Source organism: Leucoraja erinacea, chromosome 40 (assembly GCF_028641065.1).
Source record: "Leucoraja erinacea ecotype New England chromosome 40, Leri_hhj_1, whole genome shotgun sequence".
In the NCBI taxonomy this organism is placed as follows: Eukaryota; Metazoa; Chordata; class Chondrichthyes; order Rajiformes; family Rajidae; genus Leucoraja; species Leucoraja erinaceus.
In genome coordinates, this window is record NC_073416.1 from 7,335,690 (window position 1) to 7,347,678 (window position 11,989).

Below are 11,989 nucleotides of genomic sequence, written 5' to 3' on the forward strand. Positions count from 1 at the left end.
AATAAGTTTAATTTGACACCTAATTCACTTTCATATCTCAAGTAATAAACTTCAATTACTAGATCTAAACATCTATCCATTTCTTAATAAATGATTAACATTTTTAAATAGCCTAAGTGACCAAACAATATTCACAAATAATTCACAATAAAACATGATTTTTAAATCTCATTTACATTAATTTATAGGCCAAATGGAAGGAATTTAGTGTTCAATTGCTGTAAATTAAAGTCAATTTAAATCAGCTTTCTAGTGGGATCCTGTGGAACGTGCTGGTTTAGAACGTTCACATTGCGCTGGATTTGTGCCCTCAAATGCCCAGAAAAATACTGCGGGATATAAAGAGCCCAAAATGAACTATTCGCTATAGAAAACTTTATATACAGGGTTCTTAAGAAGCCCCTTTTAATGTAAAAATAAGGTACATACCTTTAATTGTTTGCTTTATAAAACCCTGGGGCTGCGAGAGGTCGCGGGTTGAGAGAGTAATTTTTAAACTACTATAACTATTATACAAGGCCATAAAAACTAATAATACCTTTTGCGACGGGGTCTTTCAGCGATTTTCCGTTAATGATTTACTAGGCTAAACATTTTCGATTGCAACAGCCTAGTAAAAATCGCGTTTTAAACCCGCCCCCTCTAAACAGCGCCAAAATCACGCACATGGTGCTGGGACAGATTCTCAATGACGATTCAGGTAGGTTTTGTAACATCTATCTATCTATCTTCTATATCTATCTATCTATCTTCTATCTATCTATCTATCTATCTATCTATCTATCTATCTATCTATATATATATAAAACTCAAATCCGTCCGTCCGCCTGCAGTACGGATCCCTTCCTGCCTTTTGATTCGTTGACGGCTGCTCCTTCCTCAGCTTCCAACACACTTCGAAACAATGTTGCAAGACAGGAACACTGAACTTTTCACTGCTGCAGCAGGCAGGGATTTTTTTTTAAAGAGGCAGGGCAGTGCTGGAATCTTACTTTTGAGAACGGCTTCAGTTCCATTGGAGGAGACGGGTGCATGGTGGAATATTGGGTTGGGGGATCACACCATTGGGGGAGCAGACCCAATGGGTCTCTGCACTTGGTCTAGTATATATATAAAACTCAAATCAGTCCGCCTGCAGTACGGATCCCTTCCTGCCTTTTGATTCGTTGACGGCTGCTCCTTCCTCAGCTTCCAACACACTTCGAAACAATGTTGCAAGACAGGAACACTGAACTTTTCACTGCTGCAGCAGGCAGGGATTTTTTTTAAAGAGGCGGGGCAGTGCTGGAATCTTACTTTTGAGAACGGCTTCAGTTCCATTGGAGGAGACGGGTGCATGGTGGAATATTGGGTTGGGGGAATCACACCATTGGGGGAGCAGACCCAACGGGTCTGTACTTGGTCTAGTATATCTATAAAACTCTGGGGCCATCCGACCGACTGCCGACCGGCGCCCTTCCTGCCTTTCGATTCGTGCCCGATACTCGCAGATGTCCAATCGGAATGGCCGATGCTCGCAGATGTCCAATCGGAATGGATTCATTTGCATGTATGGTTGCCAGCTGCATTTCTTCCTTTGATTCATTGCCACGCCCAATCCAGACGCTCAATCTCCGAGATATTTTCCATTTCGGTAGAGATTTCACTTTTCTTTCTAAGTATCCGCTCCTCATTACATTTCGTCATGTTGAAGTGCACGTTTTTAATCAAATCCTTCTCCCCCCCTCCACACCCAAGTATTTCAAAAATTAACTGGCTTCTCCATTTATATGTCAGCTGCCAACACACTTCGAAACAAAGTTGCAAGACAGGAACACTCTGAACTTTTGGGGATCACGGAGACATGGCTCCAGGGTGACCAAGGCTGGGAGCTGAACATCCAGGGATATTCAATATTCAGGAGGGATAGACAGAAAGGAAAAGGAGGTGGGGTAGCGTTACTGATTAGAGAGGGGATTAATGCAATGGAAAGGAAGGACATTAGTTTGGAGGATGTGGAATCGGTATGGGTAGAGCTGCGAAACACTAAGGGGCAGAAAATGCTGGTGGGTGTTGTGTACAGGGCACCTGAGAGTAGAAATGAAGTTGGTGATGGTATCAAACAGGAAATTAGAAATGCGTGCGACAAAGGCAAAACAGTTATAATGGGTGACTTCAATCTACATATAGATTGGGTGAATCAAATTGACAGGGGTGCTGAGGAAGAGGATTTCTTGGAATGTATGCGGGATAGTTATCTAAATCAACATGTAGAGGAACCAACGAGAGAGCAGGCTATTTTAGACTGGGTATTGAATAATGAGGAAGGGTTAGTTAGCAATCTTGTTGTACGTGCCCCCTTGGGCAAGAGTGACCATAATATGGTTGAGTTCTCCATTAGGATGGAGAGTGACATTGTTAATTCAGAAACAATGGTTCTGAACTTAAAGAAAGGTAACTTTGAGGGTATGAGACGTGAATTGGCCAAGATTAACTGGCAATTAATTCTAAAAGAGTTGACGGTGGATATGCAATGGAAGACATTTAAAGACTGCATGGATGAACTACAAAGATTGTTCATCCCAGTTTGGCAAAAGAATAAATCAGGGAAGGTAGTACATCCATGGATAACAAGGGAAATCAGGGATAGTATCAAAGCGAAGGATGATGCGTACAAATTAGCCAGAAAAAGCAGCATACCGGAGGATAGGGAGAAATTCAAAGACCAGCAGAGGAGGACAAAGGGCTTAATTAGGAAAGGAAAAAATAGATTATGAAAGAAAACTGCCAGGAAACATAAAACTGACTGCAAAAGTTTTTATAGATATGTGAAAAGAAAGAGATTAGTTAAAACAAATGTAGGTCCCTTGCAGTCAGAAACAGGTGAGTTGATCATGGGGAACAAGGATATGGCGGACCAATTGAATAACTACTTTGGTTCCGTCTTCACTAAGGAAGACATAAATAATTTGCCGGAAATAGCAGGGGACCGCAGGTCAAAGGAGTTGGAGGAATTGAGTGAAATCCAGGTTAGCCAGGAAGTGGTGTTGGGTAAATTGAATGGATTAAAGGCCGATAAATCCCCAGGGCCAGATAGGCTGCATCCCAGAGTACTTAAGGAAGTAGCTCCAGAAATAGTGGATGCATTAGTAATAATCTTTCAAAACTCTTTAGATTCTGGAGTAGTTCCTGAAGATTGGCAGGTAGCAAACGTAACCCCACTTTTTAAGAAGGGAGGGAGAGAGAAAATGGGGAATTACAGACCAGTTAGTCTAACATCGGTAGTGGGAAACTGCTAGAGTCAGTTATTAAAGATGGGATAGCAGCACATTTGGAAAGTGGTGAAATCATTGGACAAAGTCAGCATGGATTTACGAAAGGTAAATCATGTCTGACGAATCTTATAGAATTTTTCGAGGATGTAACTAGTAGCGTGGATAGGGGGAGAACCAGTGGATGTGGTGTATCTGGACTTCCAGAAGGCTTTCGACAAGGTTCCACATAAGAGATTAGTATACAAACTTAAAGCACACAGCATTGGAGGTTCAGTATTGATGTGGATAAAGAACTGGCTGGCAAACAGGAAGCAAAGAGTAGGAGTGAACGGGTCCTTTTCACAATGGCAGGCAGTGACTAGTGGGGTACCGCAAGGCTCAGTGCTGGGACCCCAGCTATTTACAATATATATTAATGATCTGGATGAGGGAATTGAAGGCAATATCTCCAAGTTTGCGGATGACACTAAGCTGGGGGGCAGTGTTAGCTGTGAGGAGGATGCTATGAGACTGCATGGTGACTTGGATAGGCTGGGTGAGTGGGCAAATGTTTGGCAGATGCAGTATAATGTGGATAAATGTGAGGTTATCCATTTTGGTGGCAAAAACGGGAAAGCAGACTATTATCTAAATGGTGGCCGATTGGGAAAGGGGGAGATGCAGCGAGACCTGGGTGTCATGGTACACCAGTCATTGAAGGTAGGCATGCAGGTGCAGCAGGCAGTAAAGAAAGCGAATGGTATGTTAGCTTTCATTGCAAAAGGATTTGAGTATAGGAGCAGGGAGGTTCTACTGCAGTTGGACAGGGTCTTGGTGAGACCACACCTGGAGTATTGCGTACAGTTTTGGTCTCCAAATCTGAGGAAGGACATTATTGCCATAGAGGGAGTGCAGAGACGGTGGGTCACAGCTTAAGGATAAGGGGGAAATCCTTTAAAACCGAGATGAGAAGAACTTTTTTTCACACAGAGAGTGGTGAACCTCTGGAACTCTCTGCCACAGAGGGTAGTTGAGGCCAGTTCATTGGCTGTATTTAAGAGGGAGTTAGATGTGGCCCTTGTGGCTAAGGGGATTAGGGGGTATGGAGAGAAGGCAGGTACGGGATACTGAGTTGGATGATCAGCCATGATCATATTGAATGGCGGTGCAGGCTCGAAGGGCCGAATGCCCTACTCCTGCACCTAATTTCTATGTTTCTATGTTTCTATGTTTTCACTGCTGCAGCAGGCAGGGGAGGTGCCATTGGATTTTTTTTTTAAATCCACTGCTGAGGGAGGCAGAGCAGTGCTGGAATCTTACTTTTGGGAACGGCTTCAGTTCCATTGGAGGAGACGGGTGCATGGTGGAATATTGGGTTGGGGGATCACACCATTGGGGGAGCAGACCCAACGGGTCTGCACTTGGTCTAGTACCTAATAAAAGGGAGCGGAAAACTGGGTGGACGGGCGAGTGTGTGCAGAAACAAGGAACTGCAGATGTTGGTTCACACAAAAGGAACTCAGCGGGTCAGGCAGCATCTCTGGAGAACATGTCATGCCTATCCATTTCTTCCAGAGATGCTGCCTGACCCACTGAGTTACTCCGGCCCTTTGTTGTCCTTCAGGCGAGCAAGTGTGGTGGGGATACAAGGAACTACAGATGCTGGAATCTTGAGCAAAACACAAAGTGCTGGAGGAACTCAGCGTGTCAGGCAGCATCTAAGGAAGGAATGGAAGGGCACATTTTGGGTCGGGACCTTTCTTCAGACTAAAGAAGTACCTGAGTCTAAATACCATCTGTCCATTCCCTTCACAGATGCTGCCCAGACCGCTCAGTTACTCTGGCACTTTGTACTTTGCATTGAGCACTGGGGTTGCAGATGACCTGATACTGGAAAATTCAACGTTTGTACTATTGACTACCATATGATATATGAGCAATATTAGGCCATTCAGCCCATGGAGTCCACTCCACCATTCATTCATGGCTCATCCATTTTCCCCTCTCAACCCCATTCCCCTGCCTTCTCCCTTCCCTGTAGCCCTGACGCCAGTGGATGACCCAGGTGGGACATGAGATATTGCTCTTCCAGAGTTTACCTTCTCTGCAGAAATAGAGATGTCTGAGGACATATAGGTTGGTGTGCGGCTGGGAGGGGAGTTAAAATGTCATGCAACAAAGGGCTCAAGATGGCCTTTGCATACAGAGCGCAGGTGAGCTGCAAAAATGTTATATAGTCTGAGAGATAATCTACTGGTGTCACCCTTCTGGAAGCATGGTTTACACTCTGCCATAGTTGATGGAGCCCTGCACATGTTCCACGTCCATGTCTGCTCTAACTACCCCCCGCACAACAGAACACAATAGGCACGATCTTGCACCACCACCAGCCTGTGAATTGAACACCATTATCTGCCATTTCTGCTGGGTTCAATACAATCCCACCACCAGACAGATATTCTCTTCTCCCTCTTCTGCATTTGGTGCTCAGGATGTCGCCTCTACATCAATGAGATTAGGCGCAGACTACCTCGGTGACTGCATTTTGCACTCTCAAGATGTGTACCTTCTTCCACTGCCTCCCTCACCACCATGCAAGCACCAACACAGCCTTTGCAGGTGAGGCAGATTCACTTGAACTTTTTCCAAGCTCGTCTTCTGCATTTGGTGCTCAGGATGTCGCCTCTACATCAATGAGATTAGGCGCAGACTAGGTGACTGTTTGCACTCTCAATATTGTCCACTTAATAACCACCAAATGAGAGGATGCAATATTCTCCTCAAAGAATGCAGCATTCCCTCAACAATGCAGTTCCACCAGTGCAGCACACCTTCAAGACTGCATGCCAATTCCACAGTACAGTGTGGCCCTCACTCAGCAGCAGCCAGGCTAATTCCTACTTCATCAATCAAGTGCGATCTAGGACACCAGGCCTTAACTTGAGATAATAAAAAATTGCCTCTCTCCTTTAGCCAACGTTGGACTTTTCAGAGACATAAGTTGCAAGATGGCGCCAAGACGTGACGGCTCTCTGCATTCTGTTCCAGAAGAGAATCTATCGTACTGATGTATAGTATAATTAGTTAGCTTACAGAACAAGTTTTTCACTGTATCTCTGTACATGTGACAATAAAACTAAACTTTACCTGACATTTTCTTCATGACAGAAAGACAAAAAATTCCTTCTGAAGGTAATATTGATCTCTCCCTCTATAAAACACTCCTGCAAGATAAACATGCAACTTCAGATTCTTTCAAACCGTGTGACAGACTGATTGTTCATCAGGTGTGTATCTGGGTAGCTCCCACACTGCTACATTTCTGGCCTGCGCTGGGCTCCTGGGTGAGATGCCCATCTTCTTGCTGAGCAGATGAGGCAACGACAACCTCCATTTTAGTGGCAAGTTACAGAGAAAATAGTGCAAGATCTATAATGAGGTAGGTAAGACAATCGAGGTTGAAGAAGGGTCTTAACCCGAAAGGTCACCCATTCCTTCTCTCCTGACATGCTGCCTGTCCCGCTGAGTTACTCCAGCATTTTGTGCAATCTGCAATCGAGAAGACACTAGCTTATGAGAGGACCATTCAGTAGTCTGATAACTGTTGGGTTTAAGGAGCACATTAAAGGGAGAAAGAGAGGCTGAGAATCTAATGGCACAGGCATCAATGGTGGGGACTGGTGACGAGCAGGAGGACTTTATAACATTAAACGTTAGCAGATCCCTCTCCAGTTGGTATAGCGATTTCAGTGTATCAGGAACAAATTATGTCATGTTCAGATCACAGATTAATCATAAACAATGTGTTTGTGTTGAAGTGGAAACAGAGAGTTGTTACATTTACGAGATATACATATTCTTCTGGCTTCATGTATATTTTAGAAATGTTTTTTTTTAGTATATTCAGTCTTATGTAGTGATTCCATCAGTACTGTCTCTCCAACAGTGCAGTCTTCCCCGAATACTGCCCCTCCCACAGAGTGGCAGTCTCTCAGCACCGTCCCTTGCACAGGACGCACCACTCAGTAACAGAAGGGGTGCACAGTACTGCTCCTCTCAGTGTGGCAGTCCCTCAGTATTGCCCGTCTTAGAGTGCAGTTCTATCAGTACTGCCTTCCCGACAGTGTAGTCCCCAGTGTTGCTCCTCCAGCAGAATTGACCAGAATTATTTAATTTCTTGAATTTAAATTCATCAACCGTCAAGCTTAAAGACTCAAAAATAATCCAGGCATCTGGATGCTATTTCAGTAATTTAGCCAAGACTGTTATTACATTTTCTGAGAATGGACAGGACCCCAGGTCTCAGTGGGGAGTGCACCCTCTTTGAGGCAAGTTCACCCAATAAGGTAAATAGTTACAATATAAGGGGCAGTTCATTTAAAACCGAGCTGCATAGGACCTTTTCACAGAGGGTGGTGAATCTATGGAATTGCCTCCGTTAGAGGGTTGTGGAGGTTGGATCACTGGGGCAATTAAAAAAAAGAGGGAGATAAAATTTTGAGACATTTGAGAATTGAGGGTGATGGGAAACTGGCACAGAAGAAGGCTTTGGGAAGATCAGCCATAATCATATTGAATAGCGGGGCAAGCTTGAGGGATTGAGTGGTCTACTACTGCTCATTCTTCTTGCATTCTTATTAAATATCAAGGTTCAAAAAATAACGTGAAGATAGGAGGACTAAACTGATTATCACCAGCTTTACTGGAAGTTTAAGAAGGAACTGCAGATGCTGGAAATTCCTGGAACGATGCCTATTTCCTTCGCTCCATAGATGCTGCTTCACTCGATGAGTTTCTCCTGCATTTTTGTCTACCACCAGATTTACAGGATGTAAGTTCATCATTGCTGTGATAAGAAAATCCTGCTGTTTAAATTTATCAGCCAAAATGTACGATGTGATGTGTCAGAACAGACTTTGGGCTCAATGCAAACTGATCCCTTAGCTGTTATTATGACATCTTGAATTCATCAATTGCAAATGGAAAATACACCAATAATCGACTGATCACGTGTGCAGTTAATGGCTTCTCCCTCTAGACCTCAGCACGTGTCGGGGCCAAGCATCTGCGTACAGAATTATACAACCTGGAGCTGACAGCTTCTGAAGCAGTGCATCAAAGAACACACCCCTTCGTGCTCAGTTGTGTTTCTTGAATCATGTGAAGCTATCAATCATTCGCAGGCAAGAACGATGGCAACAGAATGTCCCAAAGGTTATTAAACATCTGCATTCTTTCGGAAAATAATCAAATGCATTTTCTCCCAAGTAACCCAGCTAAATTACGAGGAAAGATTGCACGGATGTGCTCTGTATTCTCACGTGTAGAAGGACTAGATTTGATCTTGGTGGTTAGGGAATTGAGTGAATATATAGAGTAGAGCCTCAGATGGGGTTGGCTGTGGTGCATTGGTCAGGGAGGGGTTGACAGTGTACAAGGATAGCCGTCTGGCGGTTGTAGGGAGGTTGCAGTGGGGGAAGCGGATGGATAGATAGATAGCCTTTTATTGTCATTCAGACCGAAGTCTGAACGAAATTGCAGCAGTCATACATATAATACAATACAATAAAACAACAATAAACACACATTAACATCCACCACAGTGAGTCCACCCAGCATCTCCTCACTGTGATGGAGGCAAAAGTCTTAGGTCCGCAGTCTCTTCCCTCCTCTTCTCCCTCTGCGTTGGGGCGATACTCCACTGGGCGATGTTAAAACAGTCCCGCGGCTCAAACACCGCGGCCCGGGGTGGTTGAAGCTGCCGCCCACCAGTTCTGCAGACGCAGCTGCTGGCCCGCGGCCGAACCCCGGACTCAGGCCACCACCGACAGAACACCGTCCCAGCCACCCTCACGTGAGTACTGCGCCGTCTTCAGCCTCGGGCTGGGCCGCCCCGACTTGGGCGCCGAACCTCCCCCGGACCGGAGTCGTGCAAAGTGGCGAATGTGCAGATTGTGTGGCTTGCAGAGGGTCGTCGCAGTGTGGGTGTTCACATTGGGCTGCAGTGTAGATGGGTGCAGTGTAGGATTGTTGCATTGGTGGTGCAATTTGAAGTGCAGCATAGGAGTTACGATGCAGTTTGAGTGGGTTGGGGTTGCATTGGGAACAAGGACGGTAATTAATGAAGGTGACTGGATGGTGTTCATTTCGCTAGAGATCTCGTTCAGTCGTGAACTCTCCACAACTCCCCACTTTCACAGGATTTAAGTTTGTTGCATTTCAAAAGGAGTTAATTGGCTGTGAAATGTTTTGGGATATTCCGAGGATTTGAGCAGTGCTATTTAAAACCACATTCATTCTTTTTACTCATTAGTCCTGATGCAATACATAAGGAACATCTTTTCTTGAGATTTGAAAACATACTTTGATAACAACAGCTGTGGACTACTACATCTGTAAAGCAGGTTACATGATTGCCTTGGGAACTAACAGTTACACTGAATAGTTATGCCAGCATAGATTATTCTTCACCAGCATCTTAAACAATAATTAGAAAAAGAAAATGTTAGAAACACTCGGGAGGTCAAGCACCATATCTGGAGAGAAACTGTATTAACATTTCAGGTCGACGACCTTTCATACGCTGGTTCTCTCTGGTAACTGTGTAAGGTTGAACCAGTATTTGCAACCTTATGAAACCTCGTAACGTTAGGCGATGTAACACTTGTACATCCACCTCTTTGCTTCCCACCATCCAGGGACTCAATCTTTCACTTGCACTGCTTCCAATCTAGTGCTCACATGTGGTCTCTGCATTGAAGGCACCACATGCATGCTGGTGATCATTTTGCAGAGCACCTGCGTTCAGGCCACTCAGGGCCGGGCGACACTCAGCTTCCCATTGCCTGCCACTTTAATTCCTCATCCCACTCCCATTGTCATTCTGTCACCTCCTGCACTGTTACAATGAGGCCTGATGTAATCAAGAGTAGTCACTCCGGCTTTACCCTGTCGGAGGCATCCTTCCTCGCTCTCGTTCTACAGTTCACTCCTCACCTTCCCTCCTTATCAGAGTCCACCGTCAGCAGCCTTTTGTTTTCTCACCTCAGCCTTGGTTATTATGTCCACCCTTCTCTCCCCCCACCTGACCCCTCTGTCAATCTTACCTAGATCCATTGATCACCTGATGAAGGGTCTGAAGAAGGGTCCCGACCCAAATTATTTTTCTTCCGAGTCCACTTATCACTTGCCAGCTCTTGCTCCATTCCTTCACTTCACCTCTACGTTCTACTAGCTATCTTCCCCTCTCGAAGAAGGCCCCGACCCAAAAAGTCTTCTATCTCTCCACAGATGCTGCCTTCCCCACTGAGTTCCTCCAGCAGTTTGATTCTCCCCTCACCCCACCTTCTCTGCAGCTTATATTGCCTTTTTTTCCCTTCCCACAGATGTGGCCTGACCTGCTATTTTGAGGCATTTTGCCGTTCTATTTGCAATGTTGGTGTCTCTCTTTACACCTCTGTGTAGCTGAACACAGCTCCAATGCCATCTAGAAATTCGGCACTGCTGTTGGCCGATCGTGGGTGGTGATGAGTCAGCGTACAGGAGAGAGATACGACACCTGGTTGAATGGTGTTGAAATTACCTCGCGCTAAAGAAAAGGGAAATCAGGAGGCCCACACCAGATTTCATTGATGGAGAGGGTCAGTAGTCTCAAATTCCTGGGCGTTAACATCTCGAATGACCTGTCCTGGGCCAGGCATTTAGATGTGATCACAAAGAAGGCATGCCAGCACCTCTACCTTCTTTGAAGCTGAAGGAGATTCGACGGGTCACTCACTTCTACAGATGCATTACAGGTGAAGATACCATAACACCATTTAAAGGACATTTGGACAGGTATTTGAATAGGAAGGGTTCAGAAGGATATGGGTCAAACATGGACTTATGGAACTAGTTCAGAAGGGGATCTTGGTCGGTAATGATGAATTGGGCTGAAGAGGCTGTTTCCGTGCTGTATGACTCTACAGTATAACTATGACACTGTAGAAAGTATACTGACTGGTTGCATCATGGCCTGGGACCATTCCAACATACAGGAATGCAAGAGACTCAGCTCGGTCCGTCGCAGATACAAGCCACCCCATCATTGAAAGCATCCACAAGAAGGCAACATCCATCATCAAGGATCTCCACTATCTAGGCAATACTCTTTTCCCTCTATTACTGTCAGGCAGGAGGTACGGAGGTCTGACGTTGCACACCACCGGGTTCAGGAACAGGTACTTTCATACAAACATTGGGTTCTCAAACCAACTCATATAACTATAATCCTATCTTGGCAACTGAACACTCCAGAATATCTGGAATATCTCTCTCCTCTTCCGGCCCCAGAATCCTCTGTAAATCTCTGCACTGCTCCTTTTGGGCTCTTTGAGCATCTCCTGAATCTCTCCATCACTGGTGGCCATTCCTCTAGAATTCCATCAGCAAATTACTTCACCTCACGACTCTTTCTCGTTTTCAAGGTGTCCCGTGGTATAAACTTCGTCCAACTGTCCTAAATTTTCTGTAAGAAGCCTGCTGTGAATTTTTGTTTGCTAATGAAGCACCTTGGGACATTAAAAAGAAAATGCAAGGTGCTGTTGTAAACCACAGTCAATGCTAAGTGGGTAACATTTTAATCAAACCTCTACCGCTGGCATTCATTATACTCACCTCCTTTCTTAACCACCTCCTCCCTCCCTGCCAACTATCTCCAGGATCAGGCGTGATTCCTTCCTGGAAGATTCTAATGAGGACTGGGAATTTAAATGACC